Below are 15,249 nucleotides of genomic sequence, written 5' to 3' on the forward strand. Positions count from 1 at the left end.
GACAGAGTCCCGCCTTGAACCGAACTTCTGCAAAGGGCTTGCTCCTTCCTCTAAAACAGGTCCTTTCTCTCAGAACTGTGGGGAGCACTGCAGCCCAGAAAGCAGGTGCTCCCTGCCAAGGAAGGTGCTAGCTCAGCGTCTGGCAGGTAGTGAGCCTTCTCCAAACAGCGGAAGTGGCACCCTGCCCTCCACCCTGGTTGCACAATGGGTGGCCAGGAATGTGCCGCCACTCGCCACTGGGTTCTGGGAAAGGACTGCTCATCCTTGTGGTCTCACCACTGTGCTCTCCGGGGTTGGAGACTTTGTGTCTGACATGGATAATGCCAGAATGAGGATGAGTGGTTGCTATGGTAAGTGGGAGGAAGGGCCGTGAGTGTGCCCAGCACAGCACTGTGGGTCCCAGTGTGTTTTGCACAGCATTGTGGCAGAGCTGAGTACTCACGACAGACACAGTGGGGTTTTCAGATGCCCCTTTAAGGAGAGCAATTTTGTCAGCCCCTGGTTAAGGGTGTGGGCTCGGGTGACAACTATCCTCAGGGGGGTGCCCACATCCCACACTGGGATGCATGAGATGAAGTCCCTGCTATAGTTCCTGGTTCTAGCTTCCTGCTATGCACACCTTGGGCAGCAACGATGATGGCCCAAATGACTGGGCGTCTGCTGCCCACATGGAACATCTAGAGTTTCTGGCTCCCAACCTCAGCCTGGCCCAATTCTGGCTATTGTGAGTTGTTGGGGAATGAACTAATAGATGGGAATTCTCTCTCTTTCTCCACTTTCTCTATCTCTCATTCTCAAATTAATAAAAATAATAATGGAGGAAGCACATAGACTCGAGTCTAAGCACCTACCCCTTGGTGTTTCAGTGTTTGAAAAAGCTTGGTTTCATTTGAAAGGCAGAGTAGAGGGGGAGAAACAGACAACATGAGAGCAACAGAGAGATCTTCCCTTTGCTGATTCATGCTCCTAGATGTCTGTATCAGCTGGGACAAGGCCAGGCTGGAGCCAGGAGCCAGGGATGCCATCACTGTCTCCCACATCAGTGGCATGGTCCCAAGCACTTGAGCTATCATGAATGCTTCCGAGGGCACACATGAGCAGGAGGTTGTGGTGGGAAGCTGGAACCACGACTTGAATTTAGGTGTTCTGCTATGGTATGCAGGTATCTTAAGCATTAAGCTCAGTGCTCCTTCTCCTGATTCGGTTTTAAAGCCTGTAAACTGGGGAAGTGGGGGTATAATGTAGTTGGGAGCTTACATATAGTAACTCATGTGAGTTCTTAGCACCATGTGTAGCACACACATTCTCATTGAAGTTGGGATAATGCCATTGTTATGAAGAAGTATGAGCAGGTTTGAGGTGCAGGGATCCATGAGAAGCTTCAGGAATTGGTACAGGGGTGCAGGGTATAGGTTAGGAGTGGGGGATGGAGAAGACAGCGAGGGAACCGAAACCAATGGTGCAGGTTGAGCCACATGAGCCAGGACCTGGACAGCCAAGCAACAAGCTGTTCCCTTGCTCCCGAGGGCTACAGGAGACAAGACCTGGTTCACAAGAATGATTTTCAAACTTGCAGATGTTCAGAGCGGCAGCACAGGACATAGCACTACCCCTGAGGCCAGGCAGCATGCTGTACGAGAGTCTAAAAGACTATTGCGTGATCTGAGACGAGATACAAACCCTTGTCAAGAGCCCAGCAGATGGTTCTCCATTCTCTGGACGCTGGCTCTCAACTCTTCCTCCACAGGCTCTTGTGCTAACCTCTGAGCTGTGCACAATGGCACATGTTGCTACAGGCCACCAGCACAGGTGGCTCTACTTGTTCCTCCTACAAGCGGCCCTGGACTCATCCCTGAGCCACATCTGCAGTTCTGTGACAGTGCGGATCTCGCCTTGAGCACATTAGCCCATTGGAAGGTGGTTTGTCTCCAAGGTCTGACCCAGCCCCAGACTCGACAGGGGCACCAGATAGTACCTGCTGGGTCAAGCATCCTATTACAGTTCTTGGCACTAGCATGTCTACTGCTGACAGATTTACAAGATGTTCTGCAATGCACATATGAGGAGCTTTAAAAAAAACGTGTGTACCCCACCTGCCCGGTTTGACACAAGTACCAGTGATGCTGATGAAGCTGCAGTCGGCTGGGAGGGCTCCAAGGGGGCAGCGAGACTCTCAAGGCCAGGGAGGGGGAGTTGGAGAGAACCACGTTTCCACCTCCCACCAGATTGTTTTCTCTCTCTCTCTTTTTTAAGATTTATTTTATTTTTATTGCAAAGTCAGATACACAGAGAGGAGAGACAGAGGAAGATCTTTTGTCTGATTATGCATACCCCAAGTGACCGCAACGGCTGGTGCTGTGCAGATCTGAAGCCAGGAGCCAGGAACTTCTTCCAGGTCTCCCATGTGGGTGCAGGGTTCCAAGGCTTTGGGCCATCCTTGACTGCTTTCCCAAGCCACAAGCAGGGAGCCGGATGGGAAGCAGGGCTGCTGGGATTAGAACCGGTGTTCATATGGGATCCTGTCACGTGCAAGTTAAGGATGCTAGGCCACCACACTGGGCCCCAGATTTGTTTCTAAGCCCATGCCTGCCCAACATCTGGCAGAGGATAACACCACTGCCAGAACATATTCAAACACAATGGGCATTTGGCACAGCTGTTAAGACTCTGCTCATTCCCTCATTCCCTAAGAATGCCCTCATTCCCTATTGGGATAAATGGGTTTGAGTCCCAGCTCTGTCTCTGTTTCTGGATTCTGGCAAACATGCAACCTGTGGGCAGTGGGTGATGGTTTCCATGACTGAATCCCTGTGGTCTGTGTGGGGTACCTGGATTCAGTTCTCAGCTCTCAACTCTTGCAGGTGTTGAAGGAGTGAACCACGAGTGGGAGATTTCTCTCTCATCTCTTTGCCTTTCAAAAAAAAATAATAATAAATTTAAAAAGATTAAAACAAAAGGGAATGGTCCAGACAAGTATGAGAAAGCAACTGCAGCAGGCACGATGAGTAACGTAGATGACAGCCTGCCTCCTCCCCAGCAGGCAGCTGACGCCAGCCCCTTCTTGGTCAGGCCTCTGAATTGTCTCCCATGGCCATCAATCCCTGAACACCTTGTCTTGGATCCAGGTTAGTGGGCGTTTCCCACCTTGGCCCTAGCATGGAGGGAGGGTTGTAGAGTCCCTGGGGTCTGCGCCCTAGGGCATTCAGCTCCATCTCTTGCCACTCTGGGAGGGGCTGACAGATGAGAGCGAGGGATCAAGTATTGTCATCATCAGCAAAGGCGAAGGCGAGGAGCCTAAGCCTGCAACAGCACAGGGTGATGCTATTCCGAGGGAATCCCACAGCCCCAGTCCCGGCCCCTGGGAGGACCTGGGGAGAGAGACAAGCAGATGCATGTGGAAGGAATGCAGACAGCAGCACCGGGTTGCCACAGCAAGTGTAGTCTCCCTTGACAAGCATGGTGCTTGGCAAGTTTTTGAAAGTCACAATTGCATGAGGGGACTTCAAACAGCTCAAGGGGAAATGGAATAAAAAGACAGGCTTATCTCAGTGCTAAACTTTTGGAAAGCCATGTGGATCAGATGTTTTCAAAATGTTTATGCAAAATGAGAATTGTGACAAAGCTCAAGGGTCGCCACTGTGGCCCAGAGGGCCAAGTCACTGCCTGTGAACGTGACATCCCATATTATTGCTCACTCAGCTCTTGAGGTTGTTCTACTTTCCATCCAGTTCTCTAATAGTATACATGGGAAAGCAGCAGAGGAGGGCCAAAGTGGTTGGGTTCCTACATCCATGGGGGAGATCCAGAGGGAGTTTCTGGCTCCTGGCCTTGGTCTGCCTCAGCCCCAGCAGTTATGGCCATTTGGGGGGCATAAACAAGCAAATGGAAGTTCTCTCTTTCTCTCACCTCCCACTCCCACTTCTCTTTCACACTCTGTGACTCTGTCTTTCAAACAAACCAACCTTAAAAAGGAAAGATCCATGCATAAATTTATGAAGTGTTTGGCACAAAAATAGGCTGATTTTTAATTGCATTTTCTGCCAATTTTCTGAGTCCTATGTTTTCCTCTGTCATCAGCTTCACTCTGTGTCTCAGCTTTCATGCACACAGCCCACTTGTTCTGTGTGGAACACCACGACAGGAGTATTCTTGGACATGGTCCCTGAGGATTTCCTCTAAAGCTGCAGGAAGCTTCAGCTCACTCCCTTTTACTAGGACAGTCTGTCTGTCTGTCTCTCTCTCCCTCTCTCTCTTTCTCTCTCTCTCTTTCCTCTTCTTCCCTCTCCCTCCCCCTCTCTCTTTTTTCCTCTCCCTCTCCCTCTCTTTCCCTTTATCCCCCCAGGTACACTGTAGAGTCGAGATCATTGAAACAACACCAAAGCTTGACCTAGAGCTTGGATCAAACCACTGCTCATCCTTAGAATGATGGTCCCAATCCCCCAGATGTCACTTCCTGGAACTTTTTTTGACGAGTTTATGTCAAAACCCCATTCTTCAGCCAGGAGGGATTGTCATTTAGGTCTTCCCAGGTAGGGGGTGACAAAAGGTTGTGGGGTGAATTAAGGCACAGTGATTGGCCTGCAGGATGGATGTCTTGAGGGACTTAGGCTGCAACTGTGCTAATGTAGAGACCACTCGGATTGCTCCCTTGTCCTGGCATCCACAGTATCTTTTCGCATACCCCAGGAATACCTAGTAAACCACTTTGAAAGTGCTTAATCGCTTTTGTCTTATATTGTAACTATGCATAGTGGGTTAGCAGGTGCATTCATGTGTCAAAGGCAGAGCTGGGCTGGGGACTAAGGACCTATTTGGAAGAATCATGCAGTTGTTTGTTGGCTTTTATGCTCAACATGGGAAAGCCAGTCAGGGGCTCTTGTGAAGGAGACATTTTGATTATCTGAGACAAAAAAAAAATGATGCTTCAGGTGACATGAATTATACTAGAGATGTGGACAGGGGAAGGGATGGTTGAATGACAGGCCTGCACTGGGGTGTGCCTGGAATCAGCAGGGCAGAGGGCCCAACAGCTGGCAGGAAGGCCCCAGAGGTGCTTGTTCCTGAGTCCTTAGTCCTTCATAAAAATAGGGGTGGGAGGGAGACATGCCAGGGCTCCAGCAGAGTCTGGGAAAGCCCCCCCCAGAGAGGGTCTGAGTGCCCTGGCTTCTCCGCCCCCTCCCAGGTCTCCACCTCCCTGCAGCTCCTGCTTTATTGCAGCTGCAGGGCCCCTCTCACTGCACTGCATTATTGCCAGCCGCATCTGTATGCACTGGCCACATGCCGTACCCAAAATGGCGCCGGCCAGAGAAGCCACATCTTGGTGTTTGGTGGAGAGTCACGTAGCTTTCGCAGTACTGCGCAGGCACCTAGCGCATGCGCAGTGAGCTGCGGCGCGGCAGGCACGTAAACACTGGGACTGACGAATCCAGTCGCCCAGAACCCTGCGTAATCATGACGCCGACCTATCATCGGCGGAGGCGGGGCCAGACAGCACATAAGAGCAGAAAGCCTGCCGGGGTCGGAGCCCCTTTTCCTCCTCATCTTGCTGTGCACAATAAATTTTACCGCAGAAGACTTCACTCGCGTCTGCGTCTTATTGCTGGGCGGTAAGACACGTGGGCGCGACACTGCATGTGTTTGCTAGAAGTGCAGCTGGGGGCAGCACCGTGGTCCATAGGGCTGAGCTGCCACTGACAGTGCCAGCATTCCATATGGGAGTGCTGGTTTCAGTTTGACTGCTTGGCTTCCCATTCAGCTTCCTGCTGTTGCACCTGGGAAAGCAGCAGACGATGACCCAAGTGGTTGGGTTCCTGCATCCTGAAGAAGCTCCGGGTTCCTAGCTTCAGATAGAGCCAGTTCTGGCTGTTGGAGCCATCTGGGGAAGGAACAGGCTGATGGAAAATTTCTTTCTCTCTCTTTCCCTGTTACTCTGCCTTTCAAATGAATAAGTAAATCTTTTAAAAAAAATAGTTAAAAGTGAAGCTGAGGCCTTCCCTTGCGCACTAGTGAAATGAGGAATTAAATGTTGATTCTCCAGGAGGCTAAAGAATAAAATGCTATAAAAGTAGAATGAACAAGAGACATGGAATACTGAAATAATCAATTTTAACCTTTTGAAAGCATTTGCTGCCATTTCTGTTTGCCACTCTTCCAAGGAGAGGAGGACAAAAAGAAGTTTTAAAGCAAAGAGTGAGAGATAGATCTGCTTGGTACATGACATCTGATGCAACTATGGGAACTGAAAGTCAACATGATGACTCTTCATCAGATAAGGGTATATTTAAAACTCAGTGTGTTCCTCCATCACCTAAATGGAGGCCAGGAAAACCCATCAGAAAAGTGTGTTCTGCTAAATGTGTTGAGTCAACAGATTCATCCAGGGACTCCCCTCCAGAACCAATAATGAGACTATTGATGCTGAAAGCATATGTGGAAAATCTTAAGGAAAAGAAATATGAAAGGAGAAAAAAGAAACACAAGGCAACAGGTAGACCATAAGGAAGGAAAACCACTACAACATCCCAAGCAGACAAGAAACCATTTAAAGATGAAGGCCTTAGCTTCACATTTTTAGAATCAGAGAAACACAAGTAGTACCCCTGAGGGAAAATTGTAACCTTTGAGCAAACTGTTGCAAGAGGATTTTTAAACATTACATTGAAAAACTGAAGCATGAACACCGGATAGAAGATTTTGGTCATCGTAGGTACACGTATTTGGATGATGATGGATCTGTTTCTCCCGTTGAGGAGGCAGTAGCAGAGGATGATGAAGCAGCATGCCCTCAACAGGAAGAATGTGATAGCAAATTGGTGGTCAAGACTTGTTTCATAATAAATACCGACTTCCCAAAGCAAAGAAAGGTGAATCCAGTATAGGAGAAAAGTATGAGGATGCTGTCTTGTCTGAAAGAGCTGCAAAAGTCAAGCGCATAGACAGTATCTCTGGAGAAGGAGCAGGAATGTGACCATCCAAGGTAAACAATGACTTCATAAAAATGATAAATGTGGATGTAGATGCCAGACTGGTGATGGAGAAATTCTTTTTAAAGATTTTTTTTTAATTAGAAAGGCAGGTTTACAGAGAGAAGGAGAGACGGTGAAAAAGATCTTCCATCTGCTGGTTCATTCCCCAAGTGGCCACAACAGCCAGAATTGAGCCAATCCGAAGCCAAGAACCAGGAGCTTCTTTCTGGGTGTCGCACGCAGGTGCAAGGTCCCAAGGCTTTGGGCCGTCCTCAACTGCTTTCCCAGACCACAAGCAGTGAGCTGGATGGGAAGTGGGGGCCACTGGAATTAGAACCAATACCCATACAGGATCCTGGCACATGCAAGGTCAGGACTTTAGCTGCTAGCCTACTGAACTGGGACAAGCACAGGAATTTACTTTCAAATATGAACATTCTTGTGGTTGTTCCACCAATAACTCATGCAGTCTAGAATACACATAGGTGAACATATACACACACACATGAACATACATCCTTGCACATTTTTCCGTGTCTCTGGTTTTTTCCACTCTGCAGGCTGTTTTTGAGGCTGTCATTTGTGTAGTTGTATCCACTCCCTTTTTCATCCCCGAGTGATGTGCGTCGCGGGTGTAAACCAGTTACTCACTCCTGCTGGGGTATTTCCAGACTGGGATTATCTGCAGGAAAGTGGAGATGAACACACTCGTGGGTGTTTCTGTGGGACAGGTTTGCATTCTGTTGCAATGACTACTTGGAAATGAAATGGTTGCAGTAAAGGATAAATGTAGGTGTGTATTCCAAAGTAATTGCTACTTAGAGAGAGAAAGAGAAACAGTGTGTTTTAGAGTCATTTCAGGTGTGTGGTAGAACTGAGCACAAGGGGCAGAGTTCTCACACACCTCCTGCTCCCCTCTACTCATGATCTCCCTCACGGTCAACGTTCCCCATCAAGGGGGTGCAGTTGCTAACATCAGGGATGCTACATCCAAAGCCCATAATACTCATCAGGATTCACTTCCGGTGGAGTGTGTCCATCCCGTGTGCTGTCACAAGGATAATGGCATGGATTGAGATTACAGCCTCATCAGAATGGTGTCACTGCCCTCCTCAAGGTCCTTTGCGCCCCAGCTGCCAATCAGCTCCTCCTCCAGAACCTCTGAAGGCCACCCGTCTTCACAGTTTTGCATTTCACATAGCATCACATAGTTGGAATCACACAGCATGTGGCCTTTTCAGATTGGGTTCTTCCACCTAACCATTGGCATGAATGTTACCCAAGTCATTTTCATGGCTTGAGAGCTATTTTTTTTTTTATTATAAAGTAAGATATACAGAGAGAGGAGGAGAGACAGAGAGGAAGATCTCCTGTGTGATGATTCATTGTCCAAGGGACTGCAATAGTTGAAGCTGCACCAATTCGAAACCAGGAGCCAGGAACTTCCTTCCAGGTCTCCCATACGGGTGCAGGGTCCCAATGTTTTGGGCCATCCTCAACTGCTTTCCCAGACCACAAGCAGGGAGCTGGATGGGAATCAGGGCTGCCGGAATTAGAACTGGCACCCATATGGGATCCTGTCACATGCAAGGAGAGGACTTTAGCTGCTAGGCCACTGCGCTGGGCCGAGAGTTTATTTGTTTTTAGTGTCAACCAACAAAGAATGGGATTGCTGTCTCATGAAGCTGCCCGACTCACTTCAGAAGCGTCTGGACCATTAAGTGTTCCCGCCAGCAGCGGAGCAGTGCTCCTGCCATCCCACACTCTTGGCAGTCTGTAGTTACCGGTTTTCTGGACTGTGGCCATTCTGACGGGTAGAGTCATAGTTCAGGGTTTGCGTTTGCATTCTGCTGATGACTTGCGCTGGGATGTATCTTTTCCTTTGCCATTTGGACATCTTCAGGGAGATGCCTGCTATGGATGTTGGCTCCTTTTTATAATCCAGTTGTTCTTTTTTTTTTTCTGTGAGTTCTTTATATCATTTGGGTAGCAGCCCACGTTCTTTACCAAGTGTGTCCTTGTCAGTGTGTTCTCCCCATCTATAGCTTCACTCCTCGTTCTGGCTTCTTGTTCTCTTGACAAGGTGTTTCAACCAAGCAGAAGTGCTCATCTGCATTAAGTCCAGCTTATCTGTTTCTGACCACACCTTTGGTATTGTATCTAAAAAATTCATCAGGAAGTATCATGTTATCTTTTAGGATATGTGTAATTATGCTATCCTAAAAGCTAACATAGTTACACATTGTACACGTAGAGCTGTGATCATTCTTAGTTATTTTTTAAAGATTAATTTATTCAAAAGGCAAAATGATTTATATATGGAGAAAAATCTTTTATTTATTGATTCACTCTCCGGGTAACATAGCCAGGCTGAAGCCTGGAGTCTGGAACTCAGGCTGGGCCTCCCACATGGGTGCTAGGTAACCTAGTACTTGAGTAGTCATCTGTTGCCTTCTCAGACACATTAGCAGGTTGCTGCATTGGAAGCCACGTACCTGGAACTCAAACCAGCACGTCACTGTGGAAAGCAGGTGTCCCAGCTAGCAGCTTCACCTGCTGTGCCCAAACCCCAACTGCCCTGTCTAATGCTCTGCAGTGACTGTAAGATACAGGTTTAAATTAAAAATTATTTTTGCATCTGAATGTTCAGGTATTCTAGCACCATGGGTTGAAAAGACTGCCTTGGCTTTATTGCATTGCCTTTGTCCCTTTGTTGAGCTGTAGGTTCATGTGTCCGAGGGTCAGACTCTGGGTTCTGTATTGCATTTGTCTGAACTACCTGTCTATTCTTACATGAATACCACACTCTTCTGATCATTGTTAGTTGGAAAGTCAGCTCCTGACCTTCCTCTGCTTCTGTTCTTCTCCTTTACTATCCTAAAATTCCAAGGCCTTTTATTTAATTTTAAAAATCAGTTTATCAAAACATAACTTGCTGATCTTACGGTGAGTGTATCAGATCTGCAGATCATTAAGACAAATGGACATCTTGACAACAGCGATGCATCCGGACCATTTCTCATTTGTTTAGTTGTCCTTGAATTTTTTTCTTCAGAGTTTTGCAGTTTTTCTTATAAAACCTGCACCTGCTAAGTGTGCATAGAGGACTCATTTTGGAAGGTGCTAATGTAAGCGGCATCGTGTTTCAAGACTTATTTTTTCTTAATTGGAAAACAGATCAGGTATACAGAGAGAAGGAGATACAAAGAAAAAGGTCTTCCATCCACTGGTTCACTCTCCAAAAGGCCACAATGGCAGGACATGAGCTGATCCAAAGCCAGGATCCACGTGCCAAAAGTTTCTTCCAGGTCTCCCACGCGGGTTCAGGGTCCCTAGGCTTTGGGACATCCTCTACTGCTTTCTCAGGGCACAAGCAGGGAGCTGGATGGGAAGTTGAGTAGCAGGGACACAAACCAGTGCCCATATGGGATCTCGGTGCATGTAAGGTGAAGATTTGTCCACTAAGCCATCATGCCAGGCCCCTTTCTGCTACTTTTCCCAGGCTGTTACGATGGAGCTGGATTGGAAGTGAAATAGCCAGAATTGGAATTGGCAACCACAAAGGTGACTGCATTTTGAGTGACAGCTTTCCCTAGTGTGACACAGTGCTGGCCCCTCTTGATTTTTATTCTTGTTTATTTTCCTTTACTCTGGTTGACTGGATTTGGGCAAATGGCAGTTGGCCAGGCTTTGGTTAAACAGCTTTTCTGGGTTTCTTTTTTACTCCCCCTGCTGGAAGCATACTGACTTTTCTACAACAATCTGTAGACCTCTTACAGCCCCTAGAGGTAAAACTAAAGAAAGCTCTTAAAACTGGAGTTTCCAATTACCCATCAACCCTTATGGAGGCTGCAGCTGTTTCTCGGAGTTCAGGTTTTCCTGCCTAGCTACTGGTTGCTGCAGGGCATTCTGCGTGTTGGTTACTGTGCTCCTACTTGGCCATCTTTCTCAGTAAGTTTAGGAGCAGCAACTTACCCTATGACCTCCATGCTCCAAAGACTTAAAATGAGTTGTTTTTCATCTGTTTAGAATCATTCTTGTGGTTGGGATATAACAATGACCTTCAGCCTTCCTACACGCTGGACTCCAAGCCAAATGTGCCCTCTGACCTCTTGGGCTTGCTGATTGAGAGGAAGCTGGGTTCTCTCTGCCTGCGCTTGCTCTGCCTTTCCTCACCATCCATGTCAATAATCAGCCTACGCAGACGTGCAGGATTCCTCCTCTTGATGTTTCCATGGGGATACCAGATACATACATCTGCCCTCATCCCAGCCAGCCAATGCCACTTCCCTTCTGAGTTGGGAGTCTGCCTGGGTCCTGCTGCTGAGCCAGAAGCCCTTTCCAATGAGGCTGCCCTCAGCGGTGCCCAGTGGATGTGTGGAACCAGGGCAGCGTCCCTGGCTGCTGTCCGGCACCACACTCTGATACAGAGGCTGCATCCTGCGGAGTTTTCTCTCCTGTCATGGCTTCTATCTTTTCCAGGAAAGAAAACTTTCAATACAAAAATGTGGTGTTAGAGTGTCTTGCTGACCACGTGTGCCCCCACTAGCTGGTCCTCCTCTTGCCGACTTTCTCTCACTCCTACTAGCAATGCCCCAATCTTCCTACCCTGCTTTCAGTTGTGATAGAAACACCAGCCATCTGCCACACGGAGCCTCATCCTACAACTAAAAATATCAAAGGCATTGGTGGGGGCACAGGTGTGTTCTGAGAGGCTGCGATGTGGATGAAGATGGGTTCTGCTGAGGGTGTCTCAGCTCCTCACTCTGGGTTCCTGCTCACACAGATCCTGGGGGGCAGCAGTGATGCCTCGAGAAGTGGGGTGCCTGCTGTCCACAAGGGATGGAGTCCTCAGTTTCCAGCTTCAGCCCATCCTGTCCCAGCCAAAGGAAGTAGCTGTTGGGTAGATGAGAGCTCACTTGCTCTCTCTCTTTCTCTCTCTCTCTCTCTCTCACATACCCCTCAAATAAATACAAAACAAAATAGAAAATAATAACAAGCCTTAAAGGCATCAAGGAAGAGAAAGAAGTTGACCCTGAAATCTGGATCAGCTTAGCTGGATGACAGTTTGTTTGGTTTTTCTCTTTCAATACCATTGTCTGGGGGCTTGGCTTCACCCTGGCCTCTGAGATGCTCTCAGGAATCCCGATCCCCCATATAACCCCAGCATTCCCTCCACTTTCACCCAGGGAAGTGGCCCTAGACCCCAGTGCAGGGTGTGTAGCTACCTAAGCCTTCAGGAGTCAGGGAGCTCAGAGACTGCTGATTTCAACAGAGGTACCCCTCTGGGCATGGGCTGGTTCAATTTGGCAGCGCTGAGCTCCTTATCACAGAGAAAGTGGCCCTGGAAAACTCAATGCAATACAACCCATCAACCCTCCCAACCCAACTACTGGCCAAAGATCTTGTGTACCGAGTTATGCTGTTTCTTGGGGTTAGAGGGCAGCACCGCGCTGGGAGGGGCAGAGTTCCTCACCTGTATGCTTGTCCGGATCCTGATGGGAAGAAGCAGGGATGGAGTGGCGTTTAGACGCACCCAGGTGGCAGTATCAAGGTGATTGTTGCCATGTAGGGGCAGAAACACGCTCTCTGCCTCATGGGCCACATTGCGGGAGCTTGCTCTGGGTTCTACTCTTTGCTGGGGGTAGGGAGTTCCTAGGTCAAAAGTTACTCCCAGGCCTCCCTCACCCCCACGGCGTGCAGGCCACTGGGTCACACTGTTGTACAGCGGCCAGCTGGACACCCCTGGTTCAAACCTTAGAGCCAACTCAGCTTCCCCAGTCATCCCTGCAGAGGTACCCAGGTACCCATATGTGTAGTGAGACTGTGTCCTTCCCAGTCTCAAACATTTGCTGTCAAGAACAATAATCTCTTAGAATACTAGGTATTCTTAGATACCCGGTTAGATATTCTTAGATATTCTCAGTAAAAGGTTAGTTTGTTTCTGATTTCTGGTGACCATTTGATTCCTCCCCATTTATTCCATTGTTGATTTTGGTAGCAAATGGTCACTCCCACATTAGATACCTGACTGATAGCTTCGAAGCCCTGCACCTGCTCCTTTCTGTATCGTTCAGATCTGGGGGAGAATTGCTAAGAAAATTCAGGGGCTCCTTTCTTTGACACTGGTGGGAACCTCAAATCACAGGCAGAGCCCACCTCACTCCCAACCACTATGAAAACCTGATGCTTCTCCTCTTTGCCTGCTCTCTTGAGCCACTTGGACCTAACTCGGAGGCCTGGTGTGGTGTCCTCAGATGTGTGTGTGTACCTGTTACTAATTTCAATAATTGAACCACATTTTGGGTGGGGGGCCATGCTGCCTCCACAAGGTGATCAACACAATATAATGTCTGCATGATCCTCATTGCTGCTGGGGGGCTTTCTTTCCCTGCTTTGGCTCCCTCTCTGGCTCTGCAGGTGAGCTGGGACTTTGAGCTGCTGTGTGCTGGTTCATGGGCTCTTTGCACTGCTGGGTTTGCACCTGCAGCTGTGTTGCTTGGTGACATGTTTGCCGAGTTCCACTGAGCCCATGCTACAGATTTAGCTCCCCTAGTGAGGAACTTCTAAAAACGGATACTTAGGACAAGAATCACAGGGTTGGCATATTTCCTCAAAAGGTCCTGGATCCTGTATCTCAACCCAGATCAGTCGCTGTGTCTCATCTGAGTTGCGATTGTCAATTCCATCAAACACTGAGACCGGGCTTCGCTCTTACCCTGGGACTAGTGGTCCTACGGCTCAAACAGGTGCTCATGGAACAGCTCCACACCCGTGTGGCTTATGGGCCATCAGGTGGCCCCTGATGCAGAGGAAGGTCAGCTACTGTGCGGCAGGCTGAAGTCACACTCCTGAACACAGAAGGTTTACAACCTTGGCTGCTAGGAGCTGCCGATGCCTGGCTTGCCCAAGAGAATCCTCATCCTCAGGGCTGTAGGGAGAGACACCGATGCTCCCTTTGTGGCAGGGCCAATGGATTCAATCAATAACTTCCACGAGGGAGTCCCCTGTCCTTGGTGAACCTGATCTGATGCTGTCTAGAGAAAGGAACTTGGAAATGCGAGCAGGGAAGGAGTCTCCTCTTGCCCAAGCATACATAGAAGCCTACAGAAAAGAAGGCAAGGAGATACGAACAAGTTCATAATTGCAAGTGATTAGAAATTGGAAGCTTCCTGAGGAGTGGAGATGTCACAGAGGTGTGATGGGGAGCACATTGATCTTCCACTACAGTATCTGGAGTTTTCTTTCCTTTCCTCTTATTTTTCTATTCTTTTCTTTTCAGTGATTTGTTTATTCGGAAAACAGGGAGAGAATCTTTTATTGCAAGTTCATTCCCCACATGGCTTCAATGACTGGAGCTGGGTTGGTGTGAAGCCAGGAGCCAGGAGCCAGGAGCCAGGAGCCAGGAATTTCTTCCAGATCTCCTACATGGCTGCAGGGGCCTAAGGACTCAGGCCATCCTCTGTTGCATTCCCAGGAGCCTTAGCAGGGAGCTGGATGGGAAGTGAAGTAGTTGGGACTAGAACTGGTGCCCATATAGGATGCCAGTGCTGGAGGTTGTGACTTTACCCACTAATCCACAGTGACAGGCCCTGAAATGATTTCCAATCTGCTGAAACCCAACACCCAACAGGATTCATAGTCTCTATTCATGCTGAGTTCATGGAAACCTAGGATCTAATTGTATAAATAATATGCCCTTGTGTTTGAGGCAGTGAGAAGAGTTGTCAAACACAGAATAGAAAATCAACTGGTACATCTTACTTTAATCATTGAAATTATTGATTTGCTTAAATGTCTCCATGGTCACAAAAGCCTCTAGATATCTCAGAGTAAGCCTAGACACTCTGATTCAATGGGTAATAAATTGAAATTGAGTCTTTGGCATCTACAATTGCTTAACCAAAAGGGACTGTGTAGACTTGCCCGTCAGCCAAAATAGCTCCTGTGTCCCAATGGGAATTATAGTGCAAGACTCTCAGGAGTAAAATCTACCATCCAGGAACCATGAGTATTTAGAGGCAGGGCTAGCGTACTCATGGTTTCTTCAGTCAATAATTCTATTTGGTCTTGAAAAGAATGACAATTGGGATCAGCGAGATGGCTCAACTAGATAATCTTTCATTTCCAAGCATTGTAGCCCATCCCATATTGGCACCAGTTCATGTCCCAACCGCTCCACTTTCCATCCAACTCCCTGCTTGTGTCTTGGGAAAGCAGTAGAGGACAGCACAAAGCCTTGGGACCCTGCATCCATGTGGGAGATCCAGAAGTTCATGGCTCC

Source organism: Ochotona curzoniae, unplaced genomic scaffold (assembly GCF_017591425.1).
Source record: "Ochotona curzoniae isolate NIBS_2020 unplaced genomic scaffold, NIBS_Ocur_1.0 contig_1014, whole genome shotgun sequence".
Classification (NCBI taxonomy): domain Eukaryota; kingdom Metazoa; phylum Chordata; class Mammalia; order Lagomorpha; family Ochotonidae; genus Ochotona; species Ochotona curzoniae.